The 15159-nt window shown below is 35.5% G+C and overlaps 2 protein-coding genes and 1 long non-coding RNA gene across 7 annotated transcripts in view; 2 read left to right on the forward strand and 1 right to left on the reverse strand.

Annotated features, from left to right (window-relative positions):
* Nucleotides 1-15159, reverse strand: part of LOC113636638 (WD repeat-containing protein 87-like) — an 873260-nt gene that overhangs the window by 291407 nt on the left and 566694 nt on the right. The gene's annotated exons all lie outside the window — the stretch shown is intronic.
* The window catches only part of LOC113650946 (kinectin-like), a 683852-nt gene that overhangs the window by 137407 nt on the left and 531286 nt on the right, over nucleotides 1-15159 (forward strand). The window lies entirely within an intron of this gene.
* Nucleotides 8112-12294, forward strand: LOC125140329. Its single transcript, XR_007139633.1, has 3 exons — nucleotides 8112-8659; nucleotides 9734-9776; nucleotides 10190-12294. It is a non-coding gene; the product is annotated as an uncharacterized LOC125140329 (long non-coding RNA).

Raw genomic sequence — 15159 nt, forward strand, 5'->3', positions numbered from 1 at the left:
GCGGTTATTATATTACAGTCATTCTCATCATTCTTTGTGATATACTTGTCTTGTCATATGTTAAAAAATAATTATGTAATTATGTAATGTGAGGAGACAAAGAAAAAATGCGCTTAATTTTAATTAATGGGTGGCTCTTAAAAGAGCCGTTGCTGTTCTTAAAATGACATTAGTTTAAACTGAAAGAAAAAATTATAAAAACTACACTGATAGTTGAATACAACAAAAAGTTATACAAATGGCAGAAACAACAACATATGTGACCGCCGTGCTGTCCAAGGCACACAACACTAGTTTTAAACATTAAATACACGGTTAAATGTTATATTGTTTGAAAGCTTAGACTCTCGGGATTTTATTAAGCCCACACACAAAGCATAATATTATTTATAGCCATCATACTAATTTAATCCAAGTTGTTAGTCACCGGAAATAGGCGGCACTTACCTTTCTTCACTGGGGTAATATTTTCCAAAACAAATGCTTGTAAAAAATCCCCGAGTCTAAGGAAATGGAATATGTAAGCCTTTTAATCCAAAACGCGTTTCTGACCGAAATGTGTAAACAACAATCCACTTCCGTCCTTTGTTTTCGGCTCTCACTTTATTTTCCAAAACAAATGCTTGTAAAAAATCCCCAAGAGTCTAAGGAACTGGAATATGTAAGCCTTTTAATCCAAAACGCGTTTCTGACCGAAAAATGTACTTCCGTCCTTGATCTTTTTCTTCCAACGTTGTCTTCCAGCCTCACGTCTGTTTTGGCGTGCTCGCCGCCATGTATGTTGCGACGGTTTGGTATCGTTTGACTCAGCATGCCTCAAGAAGTCTAACAACACCTCCTTCATGATTTTAGACTAAAGTTTGCTGTAGTTATAAGCGAAAATAGCTGTTTTTAAAATCTCGTGACCACTAGGTGGCACTGTCACGAAACGTTGCATGCACCCTCAGGTCATGACTATAATGACATATAGCAAGTTTCATGTCGACACGCAAAAGTTTTGCAAAGATACGTCCTCACGTCTGTTTTGGCGTGCTCGCCACCATGTATGTTGCCACGGTATACAAGAAGGCATTGGTCTATCAAAAAACTTTTGATAACTTTTTGTCTCGGGTGTCTCTAGATGCTAGATACCAAAGGACATGCAAATTGGACAAACGGTCTAGGAGAAAAAGTAGGTATTAGGGAAAATTCAAAATGGCAGAAAGGTATTCATGACAGAAATTATGTCATATGGTGCATTCGAATCGGCATGAGCAAAGGATCCAAAATATGCAAGAACTGTGTCTCTAGGCCTTACGAGTCAGCAGTTATGAACATGAACATAATTGGATGTTTGGACTGTTGGTGGCGCTAAAGGGTTTGAGCTAGACACACCAAAGTTGCTAGAGAGACTTCGAAGACTGGCCTCTACATGTGTGCCAAATTACATAACTTTCCCACATATGGTTCTATGGGCTGCCATTGACTATACTATTGACCATTGAAGAGGAATAATAATAATAATAAGAAGAAGAAGAAGAAGAAGAAGAAGAAGAAGAAGAAGAAGAAGAAGAAGAAGAAAACCGACAATAACAATAGGTGTCTACGCCCCTTCGGGGCTTGACCCCTAATAATAATAATAATGGTAATGTTGATACAGTCATTAATAGTACTGATAATGATAGTAGTTGTTATTGCAATACTACTACTACTACTACTACTACTACTACTACTACTACTACTACTAATAATAATAATAATAATAATTAATGGTAATATTGATACAGCTATTAATAATATGGTATTATAAAGCTGCCTGATACCCCTCATGGCCATGGCATAGGATAGACCCCCGCCAGCGTCATATTGCAACCAGCTATCAACGTGAGGTGCTGCGGGGCCCAGGGTCCATATCCATACCCATCCCCAGCCGTTCCACACATGCCACGCCTACCCTGTCTTTGTGTTTATACTGTATATACACATACAGCGGGTAAAATAAGTATTGAACACGTCACCATTTTTCTCAGTAAATTTATTTCTGAAGGTGCTATTGACATGAAATTTTCACCAGATGTTGGTAACCACCCATTCAATCCACACATGCAAAGAAATCAAACCATAGAATCGACCATGTCCGTAAATTAAAAATTATTATTTTGAACATAAATAAGCCGCACGTCTATAAGCCACAGGTGCCTACAGGTACATTGAAACCAGAGCCGATCCTGACCTCCCTGGGGCCCTAAGCAAAATTCTGCTAAGGGGCCCTCCTACCTGACCCGTGAGCCATGTAAACCATTTGCCACACATTCACACTAGACAGCATCTCCTCTACTAACAAGTTTCAGCATAGCACCTGTAAGTTATAGATAACTACTATTATTCATTTTATAAGCTGCATTAGGCCCCACTTAAACTGCCTCCCTCAGATTCCTCTTTATTCATTTTAAAATATAAAATACTATTTATAATATGATTTGGCTCTTGCAATACTCTAGTGAATATGCAATAGCAGATATCAGAAATTATTTTTACTAGTGTAAAATGTAATTCCTGATATAAAAAATATGGTTACTACTAGAAATCTTAATATTTACATTTTAAGTATTGAAAACTGAATTCTTGATATCAAAAATCCCTATAATGTGAATGTATTGACCTGGCATTATGCCCATTCCAATGTAAATCCAATGGTTTCCATATGGCATTAACGTTGTTGTAACCTTGATTGAGAGACTATAAACATTGTCATTTAGGAGTGCTATCACGCTACTTTTTGTACTGGTCCCCACACAGATGTTGCTGCTGGAAAGCACGCGTGTCATTTTGTGCACGATTGCATGCGCATATGAACGTATGTTCATGCACGGCGTGGTTATCGAGCTGCCGTTTATAAACACCGTTGCCCTTAATAACACCTCTTTTTTATCGTAGTAACGTAGAGAGGCAGCTACAACCAAATTTTCCTCAAAATCGGCTTTCCTTCATGGTGGTCAAAAAACACAAGTCTCTATGTGCAGACGACTGAGAAACAGATTCCAAGGGACTGTCTGCAAAGTGCAAAACCCGAAAAGCGAATACTATAAAAACAGTCAATAACTTTACTGTAATATACTGTACTGTCACCAAACTCAGATCACACATCATTGATGTCCTGATAGTTATACTACAACAAATATTTTGGGGAAATGTTTCTTTGTTTATTTTTTATGTTTTTTCACAATAATAAAAAATCAATAACTTTACTGTAATACAGTATATTCAATTGTCACCAAACTTCACTGATGTCCTAATAGATATACTAGAACACTTATTTAGAGAAACCTTGCTTTTTGATTATTTTTATTGTTTGCATTATGAACAATATACAAGAATATATGTTTCACTTTTATGTACACTTCAGACATATGTAATCCTGCTGCTTATATAAGAGCTATTACAGATATCATTAAATGCTATGGTCTCTGTACTTGCTCTAGCTCAATGCACAATGCACAATGCACAATACCAAGGGATATGTCCGCTCAGTATTTCTTCGTCTGTCATCCCAAGGCATTTTATGTGGAACCATTTTGTGCAGGTTCCACACTGAATCTATAAGGGGAGAAATATGTAAATTATATCTATAAAATATTTGCTTTAAAAATCCTGTAATGCATAAATATATTGAAATATTTAATTACTTTAAATTTATCCATAGTTAACCTCAACCTTCAGATTATCCACTACAATGTCTACTGTACAGTTTTAAACAACTGAAGTATAAATCTTACCCAAACAGCAGCCACAGCTTTTGGTAGGTCCTTGTTTCCACAAAAGGAGCAGAAATCTGTGTTTGGAACTGGAAAAACAAACAAACAAAACAAAACAAAACAAAAAAAAAACATGAACCTGAACATGTTTTGCTTTAGTGTTATCTGACATAATTTAGATACTTTTCTGAGTATCTGGTCATATTTTCTTAATTTTTTTTAATAAAAACAATTGACTAAAAAGTGACTAAACTGTAATAATGAATAAAATGTATAAGGTGTCCAAATTAATTTGGGTTTCACTGTACATAAAGTATATACAATATATACACAGACGCTCACACACAACCTGTTAAGTTTGCAAAAATTATACGGAAATTTTAGAATGACTTCAGCCATGTCTCTTCTTTGCTTATTAAGTGATTCTTGTGGCGGGTCAATTTCAAACATTTGTGGAATATTTGGGAATTCTTTCACTGTCCTCTTGGCCATCTGTGCGGGTAGCATAACACATGTACTGTCTCTTATACAGTAAAAATACAGTGCATGTTGTCACATCTTTCTTAATTTTAACGTTTCGTAGAATTACCTCCATTACAAAGGCTCCACAGTTGGTGGTATCTTTTTGAAAGGTGTGGACAATCTTTCCAGGCTTCCACCTCATGTCCACCCAGTCCTCCTTTCCAAAAATAAACAAAGAAACATTTCCCCAAAATAAGTGTTGTAGTATATCTATCAGGACATCAATGATGTGTGATCTGAGTTTGGTGACAGTACAGTGTATTACAGTAAAGTTATTGAATATAATGTCCATAATAGTCAAGTTATTGATTTTTTTTATATTATAAAAAATCATAAAAAATAAACAAAGAAACATTTCCCCAAAATAAGTTGTGTATTACTACAGTATTATTACAGTAAAGCTATTGATTTTTTATTATTATGAAAAATCAAAAAAATCAACAAAAAGACATTTCCCCCAAATAAGTGTTGTAGTATAACTATCAGTACATTAGTTAAGTGTGATCTGAGTTTGGTGACAATACAGTGTATTACAGTACAGTTATTGAATATAATGTCCATAATAGTCAAGTTGTTGATTTTTTATTATTATACAAAATCATAAAAAATAAACAAAAAGACATTTCTCCCAAATAAGTGGTGTAGTATGTATATCTATCAGGACATCATTGATGCGTGTTCTGAGTTTGGTCAGTAGAGTGTATTACAGTAAAGTTATTGATTTTTTTATTATTATGAAAAATCATAAAAAAATCAACAAAAAGACATTTCTCCAAAATAAGTGTTGTAGTATAAGTATCAGGACATCAGTGATGTATGATCTGAATTTGTTGACAGAACACTGTACTACAGTAAAGTTATTGACTGTTTTTTGTATTCGCTTTTCGGGTTTTGCACTTTGCAGACGGTCCCTTGGAATCTGTCTCTTAGGTGTTCGCCCATAGAGACTTACGTATTTTGTCCAACGCGGAGGAAAGCTGATATTGAGGAAAATTGGGTTGTATCTGTGTTGTAGCTGCCTATCTACATTACTACGATAAAAAAAAGAGGTGTTATTTGTGTAATAAGAGCGTTTAGCTCAGGAGTTATTAACTCGGGAAACTCGAATCTGTGAATATGCAGCCAACTTTACTTAAGTCTGAAGGAGCAGGAAGTTGGCCACATATTCACAGATTGGAGTTTCCCGAGTCAATAGCTCCTGAGCTTTACACTGTTACTACACAAATAACATCTCTTTTCTATCGTAGTAATGTAGAGAGGCAGCTACAACCACGTTCTACTTCTTACCTTATCGTAAACCTTTCTTCGCTTTCTTTCTTTGTTTTTATTCTCCATGTCAATGTTAAAACCACTTCCTGCTAATGTCACACATGCGCACTGAACACTCTCCGCCGCATATTGACAAACACGCCCCTTTCTGCTCATTGGCTACATGTGGAATAAAAATACAACCAAATTTCACGCTACAGACTGCAGTGATGACCTCCTAAACAGCTGTATTCTTTAAGCACCTAGTGTAACCTTAATCTGAGAGCTAATCTTACTTACTATAGTTAACCTATCTCTGTAATATTACTCCTCTCTGTTATTAGTGATAACTAACCCTTAAACATGTCCGAATTTGGAAGGAAAAACCAACTTACCTGAGACGATGAGTGAGCGCTTGGCTGCTGATCCACCATTTCGGCGCCAGTGGTTTAAAAGAGGGCGGGGCGCACGCGTACTACGTGGAATCGATTTATCTTCCCTTGGATAGTAATGCCTGTGAACGTGATGACGTATTTTTGACAGTTGTTTCGCAGACCGTTTTCGTGTGTGAAAAAGAGGTGTTGTGAAAACAAGCGTTGTGTCTGTAAACTGTCATAGTCGTACATTTTGGAGTTGTATTTGAACAGACACACAAAATCTCGTATCTGTAAACTGTCGTGGCCGTAGATTTTGGGATCCAACTCCGCAAAAAACATAATTATGTACAATAGTTTTAAATTACGCACAACTAAATTAAAATTTACACACAAATGCTTTGAATTACGTACGATTATTATTGACAGTGTTTTTATTCTATACTACACATTTGTTTTGATTTTTGTTTTGATTCTTAATTTGTGGTCCTGACTCAGTATTCTGAAGCATTTCTCAAACATCAGAGAAAAAAATGTAAAAATCCATATATTAGCCGCGCCATTGTTTAAGCCGCAATGTTCAAAGCGTGGGAAAAAATTTGCGGAAAATACGGTATGTCACCTAATATACAGAGGGAGGGAGACAGCAGGATGTTACAACCCATAAGGTTGAATAGTGACTCAGTAACGTTTTCCCAGAATTTTTTAACTGAGGTGCAAAGCCAAATAGTGTGTAAATAGGTGTCTGGGGTGTTTTGTGTGCAATGTGAGCATGTTTCTGAAGTAAAATCCATTTTAAATAATTTCTGTCTAGTTATGTGAAATCTATGAAGTACTTTATACTGTATAAGTTGTAAGTTGGCATTTTCTGTCATGAAGTTTTTGCAGATTTGTGTCGAGAAAGCAGCATTGTGATGCCCTTATCTACCCATGAGCGTAGGTTGAGTGGCTTCTTATTAACTATAAAATCTGGATTATTCCAAATCGGGGTCTATTTAGATGGTGCAAGAGGGGTGTTTGTGATTTGATGAAATTTCCACCAGGCTGTCAAAGCCGTGGCTATTGTTGGTGTTTTAAAACCGTGATGCTTTTTGATTGTCTGATTCTAGAAAGGTTAATGTCTTTACAAATTGACTGTTCAACATTTAGCCATGTGCTTTCTGATGGGTTAGGATGAATCAATTTGTATATATTTTGGAGCTGATTGTCCAAAAAGTAGTGGTCAGCCAGTAGTGGTCAAAGTAAACACAGTCCTCCTTGTGGTTTTGGTTTCTGTAGTGTAGTCAGTTTAATTCTTGGGGTCTTATTTTTCCAATAGAATTTAATGACGATTGAATCTAGTGATTTAAACCAGGCAAGGGTGGGATTTGAATTTTGTTTTGATTCAGTAATCATACGGATAAAGAGTGGTGATAAAATGGACCAAAAGTGTCGGTAGATCTCAGCAGGTAATCCATCGGGGCCTGGTGCTTTGTTGTTTGGCATGAGTTTGAGGACATTAAAAGTTCATGGTCTGATAAGGGAGATTCAGGAGTATTTATTTGATGTTTACTGAGTTGTGGTAGGTTGATATTGTTGAGGAATGAGTCAATGACTTTCTGATCTGGGTCTTTATCGGAGGAATATAATTTACTATAAAAATTTTGAAACGGGAGGGTACGGTGACTTGTACTAGTGGTTAACACTATCGCCTCATACCTCCAGGGTTGGGGGTTTGATTCCTGCCTCCGCCTTGTGTGTGTGGAGTTTGCGTTTTCTCCCCATGCATTGGGGGTTTCCTCCGGGTACTCCAGTTTCCTCCCCCGGTCCAAAGACATTCATGGTAGGTTGATTGGCATCTCTGGAAAATTGTCCGTGAGTGTGTGAGTGAATGAGAGTGTGTGTGTGCCCTGCAATGTGTTTGCACTCCATCCAGGGTGTATCCTGCCTCAATGCCCGATGACGCCTGATATAGGCACAGGCTCCCCCTGACCCGAGAAGTTCGGATAAGCGGTAGAAAATGAATGAATGAATGAATACATTTTTAAACATTTGATTTATTTCTTCTGGTGAGTTGGTGGATTTCCCTGCTGTGTCTATAATCACTGGTATTGTAGCTTTTTCTTTATTTTGTTTGATTTGATTTGCTAAATATTTACCAGATTTGTTATTATGATGGAAGTTTTCTTGTCATAGCTTATGAATTAGGAATTGTGTATGTTTATTGATTAATTCGTTCAATTTGAGTTTATATTTTCTTAATGAATCCTGTGTTTCTTCCGTTGCTTTATTTATATTAATGTCTTCTAGTTGTTACATTTTTTTGTTCCAATTCTACTTGTAGATCCTTTTCTTTACTTTTTTTGTAAACAGAGAATGATATTATTTTTCCTGTTTCCCCCAGAAGAGATGGAGATGTTTCTGGGGAGTCATTCATCTCTAGAAAGCTTGCCAACTCTTTTTTAAAATAACTGACAAAATCATGAGTTTTCAGAAGAGATATGTTAGATCACCATCTGGTAGTGGGTTTATGTTGACTAGTTGTGTTCCATTTTAATGTTAAAATTGTTAATGTTTGATGTTTCTTACTGCATTAATACTGAAAGATCCTGAAGAGCAGAAAGAGAAGAGAAACAATACAGTACAGGATCAAAACAGACTTTTTAGGAATGTTTACAGCTAATACTACAGGATAAAATACAGAAATACTGAACATTACAATGCATTTTTAATAATCTCAACAAACTTATTGTGCTTTTTTCCCCACATCCTCCTGTAGATAAAGACGTCTGTGTTTATCAGGTGAGTAAACTGTTATAAAATATTACATTCATTAATGTCTTACTGATGATAGCAGCATAAAAATATCATAAATTATGTTATAATTAGACCAGTGATCAGTGAGGGGTAAATGAGTTACCATGGCAACCGGCTCCCAGTGATGGTTTATTGTGGATAAAAAAATCACATTGGATTGTTCTAGAAACAGTTGTTGAACTGTTTACTAGCAATCTGCTGTTATTACTGGTGTTATGATGTAATTATTATTTCTAGGAGTGTAAACACTTTGTGGAAACAAACAAAATAAATGTAAGAAAAATGACGACCTTCATTCCTCTGACATTTATCTGAAAACTTTTTCTTTAATTCCATCTAAAGTGACATAGAAAAGGTTTAACACGTGTTCAGTTTAACTTGAGGATCGATGCAGACGACCTACAAAACTAACAAAATGAAGTTACAGTAAAACTTTTTTCTTAAAATCTTTGTGCTAAAATTAATGGCACCCGAATATTGTTGGAGGAAATCAGTCTGGTGGTATAAAAACAAAGATTCTGTGTTTCTTGTGTTCTTTGAGCATCGCTGACTGACAATTGTGAACAAATAAAAGTCAGCTAATGAACATAAAATAACATTAAACACAATCAGTGTCTTTAAAAATAGATGTAAATGTCTGGAACAGTGGATTATGATGCATAAGAACATGACTTCATTGTGATATTGTGTGACGTCACCACAGCAGAAATGAGACCAAACATCTTGATTCTCATGGAGATGATTTTTTTTCTCTCTCCTGTAAGGTTCAGTTTAGTGTTTAATGATTGTGTTCTTCAGCTGGCTGCATTCAAACTCAGTGTGTTACTGAATACAATATCAGTTTAAATCAACCTCAATCAGCTCAGTGTGTACTGTTAGTTATATTACACACACACACACACACACACACACACACACACACACACACACACACACACACACACACACACACACACACACAGTGATCTGAACAGAGAAACAGTTCATGTTTAACACTTTATTTACATACAGTATGGAGTCATGTATAAAACCTTAACACTGTTTTATTCACTTCCTCAGAGAGACAGAAAATGCACAATGGTGATGTCTGTTCTACTGAATGGTGAGTATGGAAGGAGGTACAAAAGTAAACACACCTGTTCAGCTTTATAGCCTGAAGTGTTCAATAACAAAATAAACGTAGTATATAGTCACATTCTTCATTAAATATATTTAAACATCATCAAGAAAGTTATAATTTAGAATGGGTAAAAACCCACTGACAAATGTGCACAATTTCTTCATAAATTTTTTCTCTACACACTCCAACTTTGAATATGGCGCACAGTTTAATTTGAAACTCAAATTTTTAATTTTTTAATTTTTTTTCTATATTTTGTAACAATGAATTACTCAAAATCACACATATACTCAAGACACGTGGGACAAACATACACCGCTGCCTACATACTGTATAGAAAATCACTGTAATGCAGTGTGTTTCCGTATTAAATGATTCATTTTGTTCATTTTTAGTTCAACAATAGTCCACATAATCCAGCACCAGTTCCTGCCGCAAACTAACACTGGTGCTGCATAGGTGGATGAAGTCTGGGAAGAATACAACAGGAAGCACCATCCTGGGCAGAGAGGACAGAACTAGTCAAATGCAGATGCACTGCACCATCTAAAACTTATCCAAAAAGATTAATGGCTATAATTGAAACAAAATGTGGCTTGACGAAGGACTTAATAAGTTTTTCTAAACTTTTGCCTTGTGCTTTCATTAGTTTTTTAGATTTTTTCATTAAAGGCTGTACAATAACTAAACTAACTATACAATGATTTATATTTAGAATCTTGTTTAAACCTGTTTATATACCACAAGTTAAACAAAAAGAAAACAATTACTAATATTTGATGTTAATTTTTTTAAATCTTATTTCACTGATTAGGTTTTCTATGCTACTACTCATAGTCATCATGTACTTTCTCTCAAATTTCAACTTAAAATGTCTTAATGATTTTATTTGTAATAAATAATTTTTCAGTTGCTCTTTTTATCTTAGTATTAAGCATAGTGGGTTTTTTACTGTCTATATAATGCAGTTATACATGTGCATCTCAATAAAATAGAACGTCATGGAAAAGTTCATTTAGTTCAGTAAATCAACTCAAATAGAGAAACTCATGTATTATATAAATTCAGTAAGCCACAAACATTCCCATTGACAAAGAAGCTGTTCACAGAGTGCTGTATCCAAGTATGTTAAGAGAAAGTTGATTGGAAGGAAAAAGTGTGGAAGAAAAAGATGCACAACCAACTGTGAGAACTGCAGCCTTGAGAGGCTTGTCAAGCAAAATCCATTCAAGAATTTGAATGAACTTCACAAGGAATGGACTGAGGCTATTGTAGAGGCATCAAGAGCTACCACACACAGACATGTCAAGGAATTTGGCTACAGTTGTTGTATTCCTCTTGTTAAGCCACTCCTGAACCACAGTCAACGTCAGAGGTGTCTTAGCTGGGCTAAGGAGAAGAAGAACTGGACTGTTGCCCAGTGGTCCAAAGTCCTCTGTACAGATGAGAGCAAGTTTTGTATTTCATTTGGAATCCAAGGTCCTAGAGTCTGGAGGAAGGGTGGATAAGCTCATAGCTCAAGTTGCTTGAATTCCAGTGTTAAGTTTCCACAGTCTGTGATGATTTGGTGCAATGTCATCTGCTGGTGTTGGTCCACTGTATTTTTTTGAAAACCAAAGTCACTGCACCAAGAAATTTACCAAGAAATTTTAGAGCACTTAATGCTTCCTTCTGCTGACCAGCTTTTTAAAAATGCTGATTTCATTTTCCAGCAGGATTTAGCACCTGCCCACACTGCCAAAAGCACCAAAAGTCGGTTAAATGACCATTTTGTCGGTGTGCTTGAATGGCCAGAAAACAAATTAGACCTGAAACCCATAGAGAATCTATGAGCTATTGTCAAGAGGAAAATTAGAAACAAGAGACCAAAAAATGCAGATGAGCTAAAGGCCACTGACAAAGAATCCTGGGCTTCCATACCACCTGAGCAGTGCCACAGACTGATCACCACCGTGCCACACCGAATTGAGGCATTAATTAAAGCAAAAGCCCCTACCAAGTGTTGATTACATGTACAGTAAATGAATATACTTTCCGGATGTCCAACAATTCACTAGAAATGTTTTTTATTAGTCTTATGAAGTATTCTAATTTTTGGAGAATTGGTGGGTTTTTGTTAAATGTGCTCCAAAATCATCACAATTAAAAGAACCAAAGGCTTCAGTCTGTGTGTACTGAATTTACATAATACACGAGTTCCACTTTTTGAGTTGAATTTCTGGAATAAACAAACTTTTCCATGACATTCTAATTTATTAAGATGTACCTGTATGTTAAATGGCTTCTGTTCTCATAGGCTGCCCTGTATCGCACTGTATCGTGCACACATCTCCCACTACTAGACTAAGAAAAGTCTAACTCAAGTTTGCAAAACCTGGACTAATTATTTGGGGTTAATGAAACTTTGTCTATGATAACGTGGTTCATCATCATTTTATGAATAAAAAACTGTACTTTCTTTTCTCGTCTATCATAAATAATAAAAAAAATTATGTTCAGATCTGGTTTAATGTGCTTTGACATTTATGTGTTAAAATGTTTGTGATCATGTTGTATAACAGGCCACATTATTTATGGAAGAAATTAATTAATAATGCAAGTGCACTATTTTGTAGATCCTTTCAGAACAGATCAGACTGTATAGTCTATGGACGGGAGTCAGATTGTGTTCTTAATTAAACTTGTTAACATTCTCATATACTACTTTTTAGAAAATAGCCACCTCCATGCAGGAGCAAGAATCACCTGAAATTAAAGAAAAGCTCAATGATAAAGGAGGTAGATGTGTGTAAGTGAATGTGGCCCAATTACTATATATATATATAGATTAGGGAAAATCATGGTTGCACCAAATGGTCTTGTATAAGACTATGCCTCATTAATGTTTGTGGAAAATGGTGGAGTTGCATGTTGTTACGTAAATGTGTATGTATGTGACAGAGGGGGCCTGGTCAATGGTGAGAGAAGGGGAGTCAAATCAGCAGGTAACATGAAAATTCTCACCTCTCATTTCTTGAGTGTCAGGCCCCTCTGGCTCTACTGGCTGATACTTACACTCAGTCTACACTCTACAGGAGCAGGGTGCTGCTGCTGCTTCTCCTCATTGTCCATTTCAATTTCAGTTCATCTGTTTTTACAACGACAGGAGTGAGCTGAGCATTTGAATTGTCCTTTGTGTAATCGTCACTTTCTCCCAGAGGTGGGGACAAGTCACATGTAGTCAAGTCCAAACAAGTCTCAAGTCTTAACCATTAAGTCTCGAGTCAAGTTTCAAGTCACAGTTCATATAAATCAAGCAAGTCAAGTCAAGTACTGAAGTTTCAAGTCAATTCAAGACACAGTAATAATAATAAAAAAAAGAGATTATTTTTCAATATATATTTATTTTTGCACAGAAAACTTGTATGCATACATTATTATACATTTGCTGTATATGATTCATATGCATATCTGTGCTACATTAATATCTGAAAATAAAATTAAATTGTGTTATTTACACAAAATGTTTAAAATCGGGTCTAAGACGTATAATCCAATCTGTCAATTGAATTGAAACTAAAATGTGTTGCATTTACAGAAAATAAGGATTGCGAAGACATTGGCACTAAGCTGTGAACGATGGGGCCACATAATTATCCCTCCATGACTGAACACACGCTCGACAGATGCGCTTGAAGCAGGCACAGCTACAGTAATACTCTCACTGCGATTTGGATCAGTGAAGCCATTTTCTCTTTATTCATTCACCAAAACAAATGGAAGTTCTGGCCATCACAATTGTCCATGTAATGGTTGAGCTGGGCAGCAAGGCTGAAATGAGTAGATTTTGTCTGCTTTTTGTGGTATAAGTACAGCCCAGTTTCATCACTTTTGATTTGCTCTTCATCTCCATGACCTGTCTGTTCCATATGGTATGGTATGCTCTGCCTCCAGGAGAATCAGATCTAAAACATAAAAATGTAAAATTACAAATAAACCTACACAATATTCTAGAGCTGGATGATTCTGGATACATTGAGATAATTTTAAAAAGACAATTCAAATAAATTTCATGTAATTTACTAAATGTTCTGACAAAATGTTAATTGCTGTAGTCTATTTTAAAAATTTTAATTTAAAAGAATTAAATTAAGCTGTCAGAAACTGCATATACCGTATGATTCAATGTCTCGCTCATAAAGGCTTCACTTTTTTCATTACTGCATGAATCAGTGTTTTTGAAGGCTCTCTTGAATGAATCATTAAGTGACAGTCACTGTAAATGACAAACCTTTTTTGAAACATCAATTTACTTTAAGTTTTTAATTGCTACTTTTAAATCCCGTACACACAAGTGTGTACATCTGAACTACAAACTTTTATCTCAGTATTTCTGTAATGTTTGAATGATTGTAAAAGTTGTTTAACTGCACAGTATCTGTATTTCTATTTCATATTTATACATGATAACTGCTCTCTCTGGGCCAGAAATAAGGAATAAGATTACTTGGGTGTTCAAATCAAGATTGCAATCTATTAATGGTTTATTGTGCAGCACTTCCAGTCCAGTCCACACAAACACTTTAAAATGCACACATTTAATATAGACATTATATAGCCTATATGTCATATAGAGCGGCCCGCTCATTTTAAGATGCCCCTCAACATTAAAATTCTCTTATGGCCAAATTCCCCAATACATCTATTTACAAGACGCATCTCAAATAATCAAATTTCTAATAATAATAAAAAAAAAACCAATATGCAACCAAGGCCAAATTATGACAAAGAAATTATTAATTCGTTACATTAATCGATTTAAGTATGAAAATGACGACTTGGAAGGAAAGGATTAATTCAAGTGGAATTTGAAGTGGAAGGGAAGGATTAAAAACAAGGAAAGGTAAGAAAGTAATTTCTTTAAAGTCAGTTTCACTAAGATAGATTTTAGTAAAAATGACTATAAAGAAATTACTTTAACTTTCCTTGTGGATCTTAAACTGTCAGATGAAATTTGATGTTGTGGTTGTCATGTCGGATATTCCAGCAATGCATACTTGCTTATACATCTGGCAAATCTTATTTTATTGGCACGGTCCAGTTCAATGTCCTTATAGCTAAACGAGTTTGTGGAGCTCGACTACTGGCTGCCATGTTTGGCGTGGTTTGAATTGTGCAGTGTTAAAGGCACAGATGCGGATTAGTTTTGCTAATATGTCACAATTATTTTTTTAAATGAATTTTACTGCTGTTTGTTTATTATAAGTTCAAGTCATTGTCGAGTATTCAACTTCAAGTCAAGTAATTTTCATACTTTAAATCAAGCAAGTCCTGAAAATTGTGACTCGAGTCATCATGTGACTCAAGTTCCCACCTCTGCTTTCTC

The sequence above is a fragment of the Tachysurus fulvidraco genome, chromosome 26 (assembly GCF_022655615.1).
Source record: "Tachysurus fulvidraco isolate hzauxx_2018 chromosome 26, HZAU_PFXX_2.0, whole genome shotgun sequence".
Lineage (NCBI taxonomy): Eukaryota > Metazoa > Chordata > Actinopteri > Siluriformes > Bagridae > Tachysurus > Tachysurus fulvidraco.